The 17,637-nt window shown below is 36.8% G+C and overlaps 1 non-coding gene across 1 annotated transcript; it reads left to right on the top strand.

The window, feature by feature from the left end:
- The first annotated feature begins 8,373 nt into the window (after positions 1 to 8,373).
- On the top strand, positions 8,374 to 8,456 carry trnal-cag (transfer RNA leucine (anticodon CAG)). The gene has a single exon. It is a non-coding gene; the product is annotated as a tRNA-Leu (tRNA).
- Positions 8,457 to 17,637: the final 9,181 nt, after the last annotated feature.

Below are 17,637 nucleotides of genomic sequence, written 5' to 3'. Positions count from 1 at the left end.
ACTCAGGGGAAACACATTGCCCATGCTTTGGTAGGCTTGCAGCAACTGATGCCTCTCTGAAAGGGATTTTGTGATGTTTCTGAAGTTCTTACTTGCCCGAATACACCTCTTAAAGTAGCTGTGCTTGCTCTCAAATCGCATAGTCCATATGCGAATTAAGGGTCCAAACTTTTATGTGAGATCTGAATAATGTAAAAGGTAATGATGTTTGGGTCGAAGCTTTTTAAGTGGGAAGAGTACATGCCTTGTTTCTATGTACTCCTCAATGAGGACCTTCATGTAGCAGCCTGTGATTGTGACAGTGTAGGAGCACACACAAGCTCAACCACCTGCTTGAGTAGCAATACAAGTTGCCAAACTTCCTCCTTAGGGTCTCTAATCTTGTTATGTAACAGTACTGGCAAGAACCGAAGAAGCCACCAGTTTTGGGCAGTATGTCCCCCAAGTTTGGTCCCATTGTTATGCAGAACATTAGCCTTATTCTGACTCTCACCTCTAAAAGTCACAATTCTGCGGTTAAGTACATCATAACTGAACCACTTTCTTGATTTAACTAGGAAATGCAGGTACATTGCCAAATCATAGTCAACTATGCCCTCAAATAAATCATGGGCAAGGCAGGGTGGAAGTCCTGGTGAACAAACATGGAAATGTGTGAGTTTGTTCAAAACACTGTTTGACTTGATGCCTTTGTGCATTAGGATATCTGGGTTATTTTCCAACTCCAGCAATGATTCACTGTAACTAGCTGTGTTCTCTCTGTGGCTGTAGAAAGAGGATTTTTTTGAAAATCCCCTTTTTTTAATATGACAGTACCTGCAAAAATATTCAGCACAGCTGAAATTTTCAGTAATCCCCCAAGATAGTGGGACCCAAGATTGTCTCCAATGACACAGGCAATACTACCTCTGAAAGTTTTCCCTTCAACACAAATGCCTTTTGACTCCAGGTCACACAGGTCTGATAACAAACATCAAAAACTCTCTCAGGTCCAAAAAACTTACAGTCCTTCTCCAAACAAAGTAGTACAAGCTGTATTGAGTCAACGGTGGATCGGTGGTGTGCATAGACATTACCTAAAGTGTAGTACACAGCAAGAACTTTGTGTTTTAGCCTGGCGGACCCAAGAGGGTTTGCAACTTCAAAAGCATCTTGAAACAACATGATCTGAAGAGCATGTGGATCAGAGGCAACAGTTCACTAGATTTAGAGACCGAACCATCTCTAATATCACATAGCATGCTCTCGTCGGCATGAACAGGATTTAGAATTTGAAGCTGTACACTTTCATTTTTCAAGAAAGCTCTTAAGCTTTCTAGAATGGGAACATAGTGAAAATGTCTTGTCTTGCCTTTGTCATCATGGCCTAAGGTTATTTGTACAGGTTCTACCAAATTGAATTCTCTCCTGTAAAACTGAAGTCTTTTGTGGTGTGTAGTTAAGGTGCCACTACTTGCATGTAGGGTGCGCTGCATAGGGCTTTGTTCGTACATACATTTCCCTAGATTTTGTAAAGCCTCAGCTTGCACACCATATTCTTGGAGACCTCTTGAAAACCAATCCATAGTAAACTCATGCTGCATATCCTGTAGTAACCTCATTTCACTTGCAATATCAGAGACTGTAGATGCAGGAACCAGATACTTTGCTTGTAAGCCAAGAAAAAAAGAGCCATGTTTTCAGTGAAATTATCCTGGGCTGACCCTGGGTCAGACTCTCCTTCATGCTGCACTGTTGGTACTTCACTATCAACGCTTGACCCATTATCCGAACCAGCAGGTGCATACTCTGTTGTTTCCCTGATATAACTTTGATCATATGTGTAACATCACACTGCTTGTGACATCTTGATAAATGAGATGTAAAAGAGGATATGACTTTAAAGGCCTTTGCACATCCACTATAAGGACACGTCACTTCAAGACCCTCTTGCAAATGACACTTAAGGTGAGCTACGAGACCTTTTATGCTTTCACATTCTTTGCCACAAAACTCCCAAGAACACTTTAACTGCACAGATATGTTACGATTAAAAGACAGCTTCCTCCCTTCGTGGTGAAATCTGGACAAGTGCACATTAAAAGAATTGTAAGACGAAAAGCTTCTTCCACAGTCTGGAAACCCACAGGGAAAAATAGCCTTCTTACTGTTTCTATGGGTTCTACAATGTTTCACATAGTCAGAAACTGAGGTATTTCTAAACTCACAGATACCACAATTAAATATCATTGTGAAAGCAAGCAAAAAATAGCATGGTATCCAATTAATGTACCAGTAGTAAGGCAGTGTAAAGGCAAGACTGCATGGCTTTCTATGGCGTCTTCTGAGATGTCCAACTGCTGTGTGCACCGGTAGAAATCTGAAAACGAGTACAACAGTCATTTTAGTTCCAAGCCACTGTAGTCCCATTGTTCTAATGTACTGCCTCTTTTTTGGAGTGTTAGTCAAAAAACACACAAACCTAACCACTAAGGGTGGTGGATATGAAGGTAAATTTTGCAAAATGCAAAAAAATGTAAAACAAAAAAAGTTTGTAGCTGTCATTGTAGTTATGTAAACATCAGTGTACACATTATTTTATTATTTTTAAGAAAATGGGTGTGTATTTTATGTGAGTAAAATTTTCAGTTATAGAAATTACAAGCTCCCATTTTATCAGCTCAAATGTGTTTGCATAGTGAATAAGTGAAAGTGTGTCAGTGTACTAGCTAACGGATTTTGCAACATATTTTCTACATATGTGGGCAACATACTTAATGATTTAAGGCGATTATTACACACTAATATTTTACCAAGTTGTGCTTGCCAAAAGCGTAACGTGACGCATAATGGTTTCTGGGGCACAGTAGACAGCCTGTGGCTAGCTAACGTTAGCTTCTGTAACGGAACAGAAGTCCTTCCCGAAGAGATCCAACCTAGCAACAGCAATGTTAAAATATGCATGTAAGCATGTAGCCTGTTCAGTCAACAACATATCCCCCAAATATTATTTTTTTACTCACTCTCAAACCGTCAATCGAGTATCAACTATCAAAACATTAGCACTGGCGAACAATTATAACGGAAAACCTTCAAAATAAAAGCACAAGACGTGGTCACTGAATTGAAACGGCTATCTTACGGTGAGTCTCAGCTTTTATTTCAAAGGCAACAATGTTAAGAAATGAGGCACTGACAAGTGAATTTGCTTGATAACATAAAAAAAAATTCTCAGTATAGGTGCAATATATTTGTTCTGATTTCACTCAACAACAGCCAGCTTACAGGTGGCAGCCAAATTCGGTTTTCACTCGAAAAAGTTAAACATTCATAATGCTATCAATGACAACATCGGGGGCTAAGGACACTAAAGATTACCTTTAGAATCCTATGATAATGTGAACTGTGTCACGTAACGGTAAAGCCTCGCGCTGCCTCGCCTCCTCATCGCGTTAGCGTCACTGCCAAACAGACACGAGCCCGCGGAACTACAACGGGAACAGTGGTTGGCAGACCGGGGGGAGTTTTAGGAATATTTTGACATACTATGACTTTTTATGACTTTTTATGACTTTTTATGAATTTTTCGACATACTATACTATGACTTTTTATGACAATTATGAATTTTTAGTCATACTATACTATGACTTTTACACATTTTTGACATATTATACTTTAACTTTTTTAGAATTTTTTGACATACTATAGTATGACTTTCATGATTCTTTTGTCATACTAAACTATGACTTTTATGAATTTTATACATGTTATACCATGACTTTTTAAGACTTATATGATTTTTTGGACATACTATCCTATGACTTATGATTTTTTTGACATACTATACTATGACTTTTTATGATTTTTTGTCATACTATACTATACTTTTATGAATTTTTTGACATACTATACTATACTATAGTATGACTTTCATGATTTTTTTGTCATACTAAACTATGACTTTTATGAATTTTATGCATGTTATACTATGACTTTTTGTGACTTTTTATGATTTTTTCAACATAATATCCTATGACTTTTATGAATTTTTTGACATACTATACTATGACCTTTTATGATTTTTTTTGTCATACTATACTGTGACTGTTATGATTTTTTTTTACTTTTTATGAATTTTTGACATAGTATGCTATGAATTTTTATGAATTTTTGACATGGTATACAATGACTTTTATGATTTTTTTGACATACTATACTATACTACACCATTTTTTTGTCATACTAAACTATGACTTTTATGAATTTTTGACATGTTATGCTATGACTTTATATGAATTTTTTGAAATACTATACTGTGACTGTTTATGATTTTGTTGACTTTTTATGAATTTTCGACATACTATACCATGACTTTTATGAATTTTTGACGTATTATACCATGACTATTTTTGAAAAAGGGGAATTAGCTCAAATGGTAGAGCGCTTGCTTAGCATGTGAGAGGTAGCGGGATCAATGCCTGCATTCTCTAGAAGACTTTAGATTCTTCTTGTTTTACAATAAGAACTATAATTTGGACTTGTTACGACATACTATACTACGACTTTTTAGGAATATTTCGACATACTATACTAGGACTTTTTATGACATTTTATGAATATTTTGTCATACTATACTATGACTTTTTTTGAATTTTTGACATATTATACTATGATGTTTTTTGAATTTTTTACATACTATACTATGACGTTTATGAATTTTTTGACATATTATACCATGGATTTTTATGAATTTTTGAGATACTATAATGACTGTTTTTGAAAAGGGGAATTAGCTCAAATGGTAGAGCGCTTGCTTAGCATGCGAGCGGTAGCGGGATCAATGCCCGCATTCTCCAGAGGATTTAGATTCTTCTTGTTTTACAACAAGAAATATAAATTTGGACTTGTTACGACATACTATACTACGACTTTTTAGGAATATTTCGACATACTATACTAGGACTTTTTATGACTTTTTATGACTTTTTATGAATTTTTTGACAACTATACTATGAATATTTATAAATATTTCAACATACTACAGCATGATTTTTTTGTTTTTTTCGACATACTAAACGATGACTTTTATGAATATTTTGACATAATATAGACTTTTTATGAATTTTTGACATAGTATACTATGACTAATGAATTTTTCGACATACTAAACTATGACTTTTTATACAATTTTCAACATACTATACTATGACTTTTTATGACTTTTTATGAATTTTTTGACATACTATATTATGACTTTTTATGACATTTTATGAATATTTTGTTATACTATACAATGACTTTTACGAATTTTCGACATTTTATACTATGACTTTTTTTAATTTGTTGACATACTATACTACGACTTTTTATGATTTTTTTGTCATACTAAACTATGACTTTTATGAATTTTTTACATGTTATACTATGACTTTTTATGAATTTTTTTGAAATACTATACTGTGACTGTTTATGATTTTTTGTGACTTTTATGAATTTTTAACATAGTATACTATACTATAGTATGACTTTCATGATTTTCTATCAAACTAAACTATGACTTTTTATGAATTTTTTGAAATACTATACTGTGACTGTTTATGATTTTGTTGACTTTTATGAATTTTTCGACATACTATACCATGACCTTTTATGAATTTTTGACGTATTATACCATGATTATTTTTGAAAAAGGGGAATTAGCTCAATGGTAGCGTGCTTGCTTAGCATGCGAGAGGTAGCGGGATCAATGCCCGCATTCTCCAGAGGACTTTAGATTCTTCTTGTTTTACAACAAGAACTATAAATTTGGACTTGTTACGACATACTACACTACGACTTTTTAGGAATATTTCGACATACTATACTAGGACTTTTTATGACTTTTTATGACTTTTTATGAATTTTTTGACAACTATACTATGAATATTTATAAATATTTCAACATACTACAGCATGATTTTTTTATGTTTTTTTCGACATACTAAACGATGACTTTTATGAATATTTTGACATAATATGACTTTTTATGACTTTTTATGAATTTTTGACATAGTATACTATGACTTATGAATTTTTCGACATACTAAACTATGACTTTTTATACAATTTTCAACATACTATACTATGACTTTTTATGACTTTTTATGAATTTTTTGACATACTATATTATGACTTTTTATGACATTTTATGAATATTTTGTCATACTATACAATGACTTTTACGAATTTTCGACATTTTATACTATGACTTTTTTTAATTTGTTGACATACTATACTACGACTTTTTATGATTTTTTTGTCATACTAAACTATGACTTTTATGAATTTTTTACATGTTATACTATGACTTTTTATGAATTTTTTGAAATACTATACTGTGACTGTTTATGATTTTTTGTGACTTTTATGAATTTTTAACATAGTATACTATACTATAGTATGACTTTCATGATTTTCTATCATACTAAACTATGACTTTTTATGAATTTTTTGAAATACTATACTGTGACTGTTTATGATTTTTTGTGACTTTTATGAATTTTTGAAATACTATACTGTGACGTTTATGATTTTTTGTGACTTTTATGAATTTTTGACATAGTATACTAGGACTTTTATGAATTTTTTGACATAATATACTATGACTTTTTGAATTTTTTTGACATACTATACTGACTACACAAATTTTTTGACATACTATGCTATGACTTTATATGATTTTTTGAAATACTATACTGTGACTGTTTATGATTTTGTTGACTTTTTATGAAATTTTTCGACATACTATACCATGACTTTTATGAATTTTTGACGTACTATACCATAACTATTTTTGAAAAGGGAAGTAGCTCAAATGGTAGAGTGCTTGCTTAGCATGCGAGAGGTAGGGGATCAATGCCCACATTCTCCAGACAACATTAGATTCTTCTTGTTTTACAACAAGAACTATAAATTTGGACTTGTTACGACATACTATACTACGATTTTTTAGGAATATTTCGACATACTATACTAGGACTTTTATGAATTGTAGACATATTATACTATGATTTTTTTTGAATTTTTTGTCATACTATACTATGACTTTTTTTGAAAAGGGAAATTAGCTCAAATGGTAGAGCGTAGGGATGAGCGAGTACAGCATTATCTGTATCTGTATCTGTTTACCACATGAATTATCTGTATCCGGATCCGTACTCGGACTGGGCGGGGCCTAAACCGGAAGTGGTCAGATTTAACCCGGAAGTGTGTCGGGTTCTCTTGAAATGTGCGGGGCTTTAACCGGTATGTTATTTAAGCATGCAATTGATATGAGTTGATCAAAAATTGTTATATTTATTGCTGATTTGAAACTATTTACATGACAGCATCAAGCTTCAGATCAAAGGTGTTGTCATGGTAACAAAACAAACTATATACAGAACGTTTTTGCAACAATGAATAACAACACATGCGGTTGCAATTATGAAGTAAATGTAATAAACAAGAGTTTTCATACTCAATATAACTTTCTTTTTTTAACTTTTTATTTTTTATGATCAGTGTGATTTTGTTTTTTGTTCTTTTTTATTTTTTTATTTCCACACAAGGTGTGTGTGTGTGTGTGTGTGTGTGTGTGTGTGTGTGTGTGTGTGTGTGTGTGTGTGTGAGTAAGAGAGAGACACAGAGACGCAACGGGAGTCACATTTTTGGCCATAATTGTGCATCCCAAAGAGATCTAATGTTTTATCAAACCAGTTGTGCAAGTAACCTTTCTGCTGACTTCTTGACAAATAAAGAAAGCAACATCACTCAGAGAAAGCTACTGCGACGGCTGGGAGTCGAACCCAGGTCAACTGCTTGGAAGGCAGCTATGCTCACCACTATACCACCATCACTGGGCAGTACAATGTTCACTTCAAATCTTGTAATACATCTGAGCATTGAGCCTGTGAAGTGGGCTCTATCACTGAGCTACAGCCCCTGATGATTCAGCATTTCCCTTCAGGGGGTCCTGTGTTATCACATTCACAAAATGGGAAGTGCATTCTTCTACACTGTTGACCTTCGATAGCTCAGTTGGTAGAGCGGAGGACTGTAGAAGCGTAAATCTGAACTTAAGTCAGTCAGAGGGTTGTGAGAATTCTTGCCACACACCTTAACTATATATTGCAGCCTGTTCTCTATTGGAGCTCTGTTGTAGGATTTATAAGCATCTTTGACGGATCCATAACAGATTGCCACCCTGGGGACTTTCTTCCATGTCTCCATGTCTCCATATATTTGGGCTGACAGTTGAGAAACCTTCCCTTGTTAACTATGACATGGATGACTGAGAACCTACTATATCATGACATGTTTAATTTACTATATTGTAATTTTAAGACATGTCCTATGGAACATCTGTTGGATTAGTCAGGATGGCCGAGCGGTCCAAGGCGCTGCGTTCAGGTCGCAGTCTCCACTGGAGGCGTGGGTTCAAATCCCACTTCTGACAACAATTGTTTTCATTTTGAACAAACATCTAAGACATGATATTGGGAATAAAGAACATAGCAGTTCTTTGTATTCAAGAGGACATGAATGTGCACGAGAAATGCAATTGCAAGTACAGCGTTTTGTGAGCATCTTTATTGTCAACACATGTAAAGTTACTGACTGTGATTTAACTGAAGGGTTTTGGTGAAAGACTCAAGGACTCCTTGTCCCTCATGCCATCAGACTATACAATTCCTCACTAGGGGGGAGGAGGAAATAGGGCAGAGGAAATACATACATACATACATACATACACACATACACACATACATACATGCACACCTGGACTTAAATTCACACCTGGTCACTTTATAATAATTTTTAACACTGGACTAAACACTGACACTTTAATAATAATTTATGGTCTTTTCTTTGTTTTTTTTGACAAATGTTCTATTGTTGATATTATTTTTATTGGTATTTTGTTGTCTTTATACTGTCTTTTTATCTATCTTTTATTTCTTTGTTCTTGCTAAAAACTGCTGCTGGAACTTTCAATTTCTTGCGGGAGTCATCCCAAAGGATCAATCAAGAGAAGTCTAAGTCTAAGTCTAAGTTATGTACAACAGATAAAAAGCGCAAACTGACATCATTCCATCCAATACGGGCAAGACGGGGTTGACAGATAGATTTTAAATCCACACAGATGAACAGTCATCGTAGCTGTTCGCAGGATTTCCGCAAAGTTTACAGAGATTAAACTGGGCCGTATAGTGAAGATTATCCGAAAAGAGAGAAGTACTTCCACTCGTTGTTACCTGTCGTTGCTATGGGTAACAAGAGTTCACAGTCACACGTTTCCTTAGGGGCCCGTAGTGGATGAAATGGTTAAACATTTGGCCCTGGGTGCATAGAATGCCATATTGAGCGACAAAATTTGGGTGTCAAAAAAGTTTCTTTACCTCTATCTCCCCTACCTCTTTTTTTTGTTTCTTGTTATGTCTCGGCAAGAAGTATTATGCTTTTTGGTCGTCTGTCCAAATGAATCAGAAATTCTTTATTGATCCCTGTAGTGTAACTCTGGAGAAGAGTGCTCCTTCGAACCAGCGGCCTAAGGATTTCAGCTTCATGCGCTACAGTCCTCCGCTCTACCAACTGAGCTATCGAAGGGAGCTAGCGCATACAAACACACTTCCCATTCTGGTGAATGTGATAACACAGGACCCCCTGGAGGGAATTTCAGTGATAGAGCGCACTTCCAGTCTCAATGCCCAGATGTATTACAAGATTTGAAGTAAACATTTTGTTGCCCAGTGATGGTGGTATAGTGGTGAACATAGCTGCCTTCCAAGCAGTTGACCTGGGTTCGATTCCCAGCCATCGCAGTAGTTTCTTTGAGTGATGTTGCTTGCTTTATTTGTCAAGAAGTCAGCAGAAAGGTTACTTGCCCAACCTGGTTTGATAAAACCTATGATCTCTTTGGGCTGCACGATTGTGGCCAAAGTGATAATCACGATTATTTTGATCAATATGGAGATTATCACAATTATTTGTTGATTTTCTACTCCAAAGTGCTGAAAAGGAAGGTTTCACCAATTGTTGAACCTCAGGTTAACAAGGAACAATCTCAGCACAGTGATTGATGGATGATTCTAAATATTTCACCAAGTTCAGGCCAAATGATACAGTTATAAGATATCACATTGGTGGGCTTCCAACTATGTAATACGTATGTAAAATGTACGAGGTGGGTTTTGAACCCACACCTCCAGAGAGACTGGAGCCTAAATCCGACGCCTTAGACCACTCGGCCACACTACCTGCAAGTAACAGCTCTCCACATCATGACAAACACAAGGACCGTAAATAACGGTATGCTTGTTAATAATATTGGAAAAAAAACATTCGCAAGGACAAAGCCAATAGCTACATCCCCTGAAGATTTTAAGATATTTTTTTCTTTTTTCTGAGATAGACTTAGACTTATCTTTATTAATCCTTTTGGGATGACTCACCGCAAGGAAATTGAAATATCACTGAATAAAAGAAGAAACCTGGGTAAAACATGTAATGTTAATGTTGTATATGGCTTCAAAACCTGTAAATGCAACCACACTGGAAATCAATCATGGGCAAAATGATTGCACTGCTATGGTACAAAATCATAGTCAAAAAAGTAACAAGTAACACACCTGTTGCCTTTCTGCTAGACAATCACTGCAAATCTTGTAACACAGACTGAAAAGAAATACATTGGTGGAGACTGGTGTCTTCCAGTAACTATGAGGTAACACAATTTTGTTCATAATGGCACATCTGTAATTTGGTAAACAGTGAGGTATCATCGGTTTGCTACCACTTTGAAAGAATGTCTCTCGTTGTCAGCAGGATTTGAACCTGCGAGGGGAGACCCCAATTCTAGTCCATCGCCTTAACCACTCGGCCACGACAACCTGAAAAGCAGAGATATACCTGTTTGCACAAATGTTCATAAACTTTTCAGTTGGTTACTAGTAGTTACCAGACACGGGCAAAGTGCAAACTGTAGTTCACTGCCTGTGTCTGTGGATCCTTGTGGAGGCAGCTTGATTGATTGATATGATCCCTTATTTGTACCATAACAGAGATCTAATATTTTATCAAATCGGGTTGTGCAAGTAACCTTTCTGGTTACTTCTTGACAAATAAACTGCAATGGTTGGGGAAAAAAACCAAGGTCAATTGCGGGGGAGGTAGCTATGCTCACCACTATACCATCATCACTGGGCAATACAATGTTGACTGCAAATCTTGCAACACATCTGGGCATTGAGACTGATTTTTGCATTAAGTACCATACATGCAAGGATGCACAACACTGTGCTATACAAATTTGTTCAAATCCGTCTCAGTTGCTGCGTAAAGCTGGACATGGTTTAAGTGCACAGAGTCATCAGACACTTGTTAAGTTAATCTTCCACTTTATTGCCTGTGTTACACTTGTTGCATTATTTCATTTCATCCGTCAGAGTAAGATCGTCTAAAGCAGGGGTCTTCAACGTTTTCCAGGCCAAGGACCCCCAAACTGATGGCGAGATGGAGCTGAGACCCCTAATTATATATATTGTATAAAATTGTGTTATATCAAACTGGTCCTATAGTGCCATGTGTGCACTGATGACTGAAAGACATCTTCTGCCTCCATCTATCTGTTTACTACAGTGTGTTGAATTCATTAATGTGTATTTAAAGACATTTCAATTAGTGGAAAAAATTGCAGGGGGGGGGGGGGGGGGGGAATATAAAAAAAAGTCTAATCAACCAAAATTTTCGCAACCCCCGTGCAGTACCTCCGTGGCCCCCCTAGGGGTCACGGACCCCCTGTTGAAGACCCCTGGTCTAAAGCTCTTTTACAGATTGGACCATAACACCTGATGGAGATGCCAGGGACTGAACGTTATAGATTCAAAGCATGCATTCGACCACTGAGCTGAATCCCCTGAAGTGTGTCAGATTTTTTTTTACTTTCTTGAAACCTGGGTGAAATATGTAATGTTAATGTTGTATGTGGTTTCAAAACCTGGCGGTGACTGGAAATCAAACCTGGGCAAAATGTTTGCACTGCTATGGTATAAATAATAGTCAAAAATTAACAACTTGTTGGTCTATGGGTATGATTCTCGCGTTGGGTCCGATAGGTCCCGGATGAGACCACTTAGCATAGAAGTCGGCAGAGATGGCAAAAGTACTCACTTTCCGTACTTAAGTAGAAGTACAGATACTTGCGTTAAAAAATACTCCGGTAAAAGTGGAAGTACTGATTAAACTTCTTTACTCAAGTAAAAGTAACAAAGTACAGGCTTGGAAATTTACTTAAAGTATAAAAGTAAAAGTAGCCTTGCAAATTTTTTATGCAAAGCTACCTGGAGCACTCAAATGTTACTAGAGAGACGCTGAGAAACTTCAGTGGACATGGAGGACACGTCTTTATATGGCAAAGGCTACATTTTAAATGGATGTCTGCCAATAGGCCTAAAACATAACATATATGATTATTATGACAGAAACTGGGACTCCAGGTTAATAAGATTCTGACTCATTAGCAAGATATGAATTCAGTTGTGATTCTGTGAGAATTCACAGATCCAGTTTTTATTTATAATCTTTCCCCCTAACATGGAAATGAATCTACATGTATGCATGTGCTCAAATATTGAATATTGATGACGTAAACAATAATAACAATAACTCCAGTGAAATGATGTGAAAGTTGAGGACTAGATTAGGACTGGATTCAAGCTGATTCTGGTTTCCAACCTCACCCCAGGTGTGTCTGTTAAAACACGGACGGAGACGACTTCTCTCTAGCTAAGTTTCCATCCACTTGTCAATTGAATTACAGTATCGGAAGTTTGGTCAAAAAAAAAAAAAACTCATGCGAATAAAGCTGGTAAAAGTGTTGGTGCTTCATTAAGATCAACTAATGCAGAATGCTGAATCTGTTGAGTTGTCTTAGTTGTGCGTCAAATGCAACGTACAGTAGATGTATTCCCATCCATTTAGATTGAATATGGTATTGATGACGTAAACAATAATAATTCCAGTGAAATGATGTTAAAGTTGAGGACTAGATTAGGACTGGATTGAAACTGATTCTGGTTTCCAACTTGGCCCCAGGTGTGTCTGTTAAAACAGACGGAGACGACTTCTCTCTAGCTAAGTTTCCATCCAAAAGTCAATTGAACTACAGAATCTGAAGTTCAGTAAAAAAAAACTCATGTGAATAAAGCTGGTGAAAGTGTTGATGCTTCATTAAGATCAACGTGCAACCCAGCTAACAGGTGAAGAAAACACCAAAACCACTAGCTAACTTACTTTAAATGTGAAGAACTATAGACCAATACAACAGGCTTAAGTGAACTGACAACATGAGTTATACGACTTACAGTTCTCAAAGACACGCACACACACAATATCAGCTAGTTAGCCTCGGGACAGCTTGTCTCCTTTTCATTTCTCTCACTTTTTTCTCCGTGTGGCGCGCGCACCCGCTCGCGGTGTGTGGCGCGTGTCCGCGCTATTTTCCGACATGACAACCTCTTGTACAAAACGAAAGTAACGAGCCAATTTTGTAAAATGTAAGGAGTAGAAAGTACCGATATTTGTGTTAAAATGTAAGGAGTAGAAGTAAAAAGTCGCCACAAAAATAAATAGTACAGTAAAGTAAAAATATCAGAAAAATCTACTTGAGTACAGTAACGAAGTATTTGTACTTCGTTACTTCCCATCTCTGGAAGTCGGTCATTGGAGCCGTGAAAAGACCCCATGCCAATTTAACTGATCCATAGCCTTTCAAGTCAGTGACAAATTCAAGCTGCATTTCCTTTTTAAGCTGCTGCTTCCTTTCTACCAAAATTCAAGTTCCAATTTTGGTCAAAGGTTTTGCTTCAAAAGTCTTTCGTCCAATATAATCCGAAAACTCAATCTGGCAGTGGAGCCATAAAAACACTACATGCCAAACAAACTACTTAACAATTGCCTTTCGAGTCACTGACTGATCACATTTCCTTGATGGAAAATTGCTAATAAGTTGTTCATGCATGGCTCGTTGGTCTAGCGGTATGATTCTTGCTTTAGGTGCGAGAGGTCCCGGGTTCCACTCCAGGATGAGCCCTTAAGGCAGGATCTATTACAATCTTAATCTGTAATTTAAAATCCAGTTTATTTTTAAATAACCCCTGCTCAAATTGTAATAGAGCATGTAGGCTATTTTTAATATCCTGCTTCAACTGCACGCAACAGAAAAAACTGGGGAAAATGATTAGGAACAACGAGCACATCTTTTATAACTGACAAGGTGTTGCCCATTTTAGTTACCAGTTTTTTTAACATGTTTGTCCCAACACAATCTATCGTCAATCATCACACCCAAAAGTTTAGCCTCTTCTCTTTGCTCTACAGAAGTTTGCTCTATACTGAGTTCAAGTTTCGGTTTGGAAAATTAAAAAATGAGTTCCAACCACTAAAATGGTAGTTTTAGATACATTGAGATCAGTTTGTTACTCCTGATCCAGTCCACCACTGACTGTAGCTCTCTCTGTAGTTTAGTAAACAGATGGTAAATCGTTAGTAAAGATTGTAAGAGGAGTGGCCCAAGACAACTTCCTTGAGGAACTCCATGTTCCACAAGCCTGAAAAACTTCCAATAAAGTAAACTAATTGTCTCCTATCAGTCAAATAACTTTCCATCCATAATAATGCGGGTTTTGAAAAACCATAATATTCCAATTTTTTAACAGTAAGTTGTGGTCAATTATATCAATACTGCAGTAAATCAAGCATCACAACACCTTTATTTTCCTCTCGTCCATATCCTTAACCAGTCATCAACCATCTGAGTCAGGGCAGTGGCTGTTGAATGTTTTCCTCTGTATGCAAGCTGAAAAACTGTAATTAATTATTATTAAAAAAATAAAACTGAATCTGTTCATAAACAATTGTTTCCATTATTTTACAGAGAATTGGTAATAAGCTTATTGGTCTACTGTTTGATCCAGAGAAAGGCATCTTCTTATTTTTGTATTGGCACAACTTTACATATCTTCCATATATTTTCCATAAAACCATAGCAATTATTATATGAGCAATAGTGGGAACAATGATTTAAACTATTGGCTTAATCCACTTATATTCAAGATAGTCCACACCAGGAGGTTTGTTTTACAATTCATCAGAAGCTACATGTTTTACTTTCCAGGATCTTATTTATCAATGTTTTTGACAAATCCGTGTTGTGTAACTGTGTAGTATTATTAAGATTATTTTATTTACGAAATAATCATTGACACAATTTGCTATATCACTTGGTTTATTAAGAAAATCACCTTCATTTTTCTATCTAAAAGGTCTATCTCTGTAGGGATCCCCCCCTCATAATGTTGTCACACACTTAGAATAATAATCTGAGTCTTTCAGCACTTTTAGTGGATGGAAACGTTCTCTTATCAAGGAGTTTAAACACAGAAACGTCAGGAAGGATAAATCCACCATATCAAGTCTCAAATAATCAGCATGAGGCCTTGTTTAATTTCTTTTATTTTAACTACAAAACAATAACTTGAGAGCGAACAATTAAAAATGGCCAACTTCTAGTTTGTTGGTAATGATGAGAGGACCAATTTACACAAATATTTCTAAACCCACTATATAAGGGTGACAAAAATGTTTTTCTAAAATAAAAATTACATGACTTTCTGTCAGCCATGTTTCTAGAGATGAGAAGGTTTTTACAAAATCAAAAAGTTTCAAACATGTCTACGTTTTCCAACCAAAACATCTTTTAAACGTCTTAATGTTTCTCCTTTGGGCCTTCCTTCCCACGTGGGTACATTGTGGTTAGGGTTGGGTACCGAAACCCGGTGCTAGTACGGCACCGTTACCTTAACACCCGGTCGGACCGAATAGTAACGGGATTTTTGGGGCCTCATTTCGTGGTGCTACTGAAACACCAGGGCTGCCTTTTTCCATCTAGTGGTTGTTTTTTGTCGTTTAACAGCAATTTACTGGAGAATATGTTATTATATTTTTCTTACATTTAATTGGACCATATACAATAAACAAGCTGTTCTTAAATGTTGCTGGCTGTCTTGTTGTGCTCCCTTTTTTTATTTAAACATATACATTTAAAAAATATATTTTTAAAGAACGGGTTCAGGCACCGATTCTGGTCCCTAAATGGTAAAGGGTTCTGAGGAAAGGCAGAAACAGTCCAGCTGATCCACAATAACATACATGCTGATCAGAAGATAAAAGTTACTGCTGGTCAGCCTTCAAGTGGAGAGAAGATCAGAATATAACAACAGCTATGAGGGCATGAGGAGGAGGAAACAGCTTGGCTCTGAACATGTTCACAACAAGGCAGTGTGAATGCGCTGGTGAGTTTTAAGGTGATTACTACCGAGAAAATGTTTCCCCACATTGTTCACACCAGTACGGCTTCTCTCCAGTGTGAATGCGCTGGTGAGTTTTAAGGTGATCCCTCCGAGAAAAGGTTTCCCCACATTGTTCACACCAGTACGGCTTTTCTCCAGAGTGAATGCGCTGGTGAGTTTTAAGGTGACTCCTATGAGTAAAGGTTTTCCCACATTGTTCACAGCTGTACGGCTTCTCTCCACTGTGAATACGCTGGTGAGTTTTAAGGTTACCACTATGAGAAATGTTTCCCCACATTGTTCACACCAGTACGGCTTCTCTCCAGTGTGAATGCGCTGGTGAGTTTTAAAGTAACTCCTATGAGCAACGTTTTCCCACATTGTTCACAGCTGTACGGTTTCTCTCCAGTGTGAATGCGCTGGTGAATTTTTAGGCTACCACTATGAGAAACGTTTCCCCACATTGTTCACAGCTGTACGGCTTCTCTCCAGTGTGAATGCGCTGGTGAGTTTTTAAGGCTACCACTATGAGAAAACGTTTCCCCACATTGTTCACACCAGTACGGCTTCTCTCCAGTGTGAATGCGCTGGTGAGATTTAGGGCATCACCACGAGAAAAGCTTGCCCCACATTGATCACAGCTGTAGGCTTCTCTCCAGTGTGAACTCTCTGATGAATCTTTAAATATCCTGATGATGTGAGGATTTGTCACACTGCTGACAGCGGTGACGTTGACTCCTCTTCCTCTCCGTTTCTATCAACAGAGAAAACCCCGAGAGTGAGTTAGTGAGGTGCCATGCTGTAGAGCTCTATCTTAAACTAGAAACAACATTTAGAGCATGTCTATGGGATATTGTTTGACTGACGCAATACTTTTCTTAATTATCTCCCACATTACTATTATGGAGTTGCATATGGGAAATGTAACATCCAGTGTTGGTTATTTTGTGGTAATAACTACTTTTGAACAATTTTATGTGTGGCCTCCATTTTGTTGCCAGCCTTTTAGCCAGCCGGTAACATGGGGATCATCCGGGATTTTCGTACCGGAACGCTGTAGCTGTAACATTTTCCCCAGATTTTTAGCTCTCACTGGTATCTGTAGGGGTTACTGTTTGTGTCTTCATGTTCTGGAACAGCTACTCCAGTAGTAAAATGGAACCATTGTCGCCTGATAGGCATTAGCAATGAGGGGCACCAGTTTGACCTTTTGTTTTAGGTTGTTTTTTGCTAAATCAAACTTGTATAGCCAGCAGTATTGTGTAAGTAATATGGTAGTGTAATGTGGTA

This window comes from Etheostoma spectabile, unplaced genomic scaffold (assembly GCF_008692095.1).
Source record: "Etheostoma spectabile isolate EspeVRDwgs_2016 unplaced genomic scaffold, UIUC_Espe_1.0 scaffold00019561, whole genome shotgun sequence".
Taxonomy (NCBI): domain Eukaryota; kingdom Metazoa; phylum Chordata; class Actinopteri; order Perciformes; family Percidae; genus Etheostoma; species Etheostoma spectabile.
Note: the sequence above shows the minus strand (reverse complement) of the source record. Positions and strands in the feature narration are given on the sequence as shown.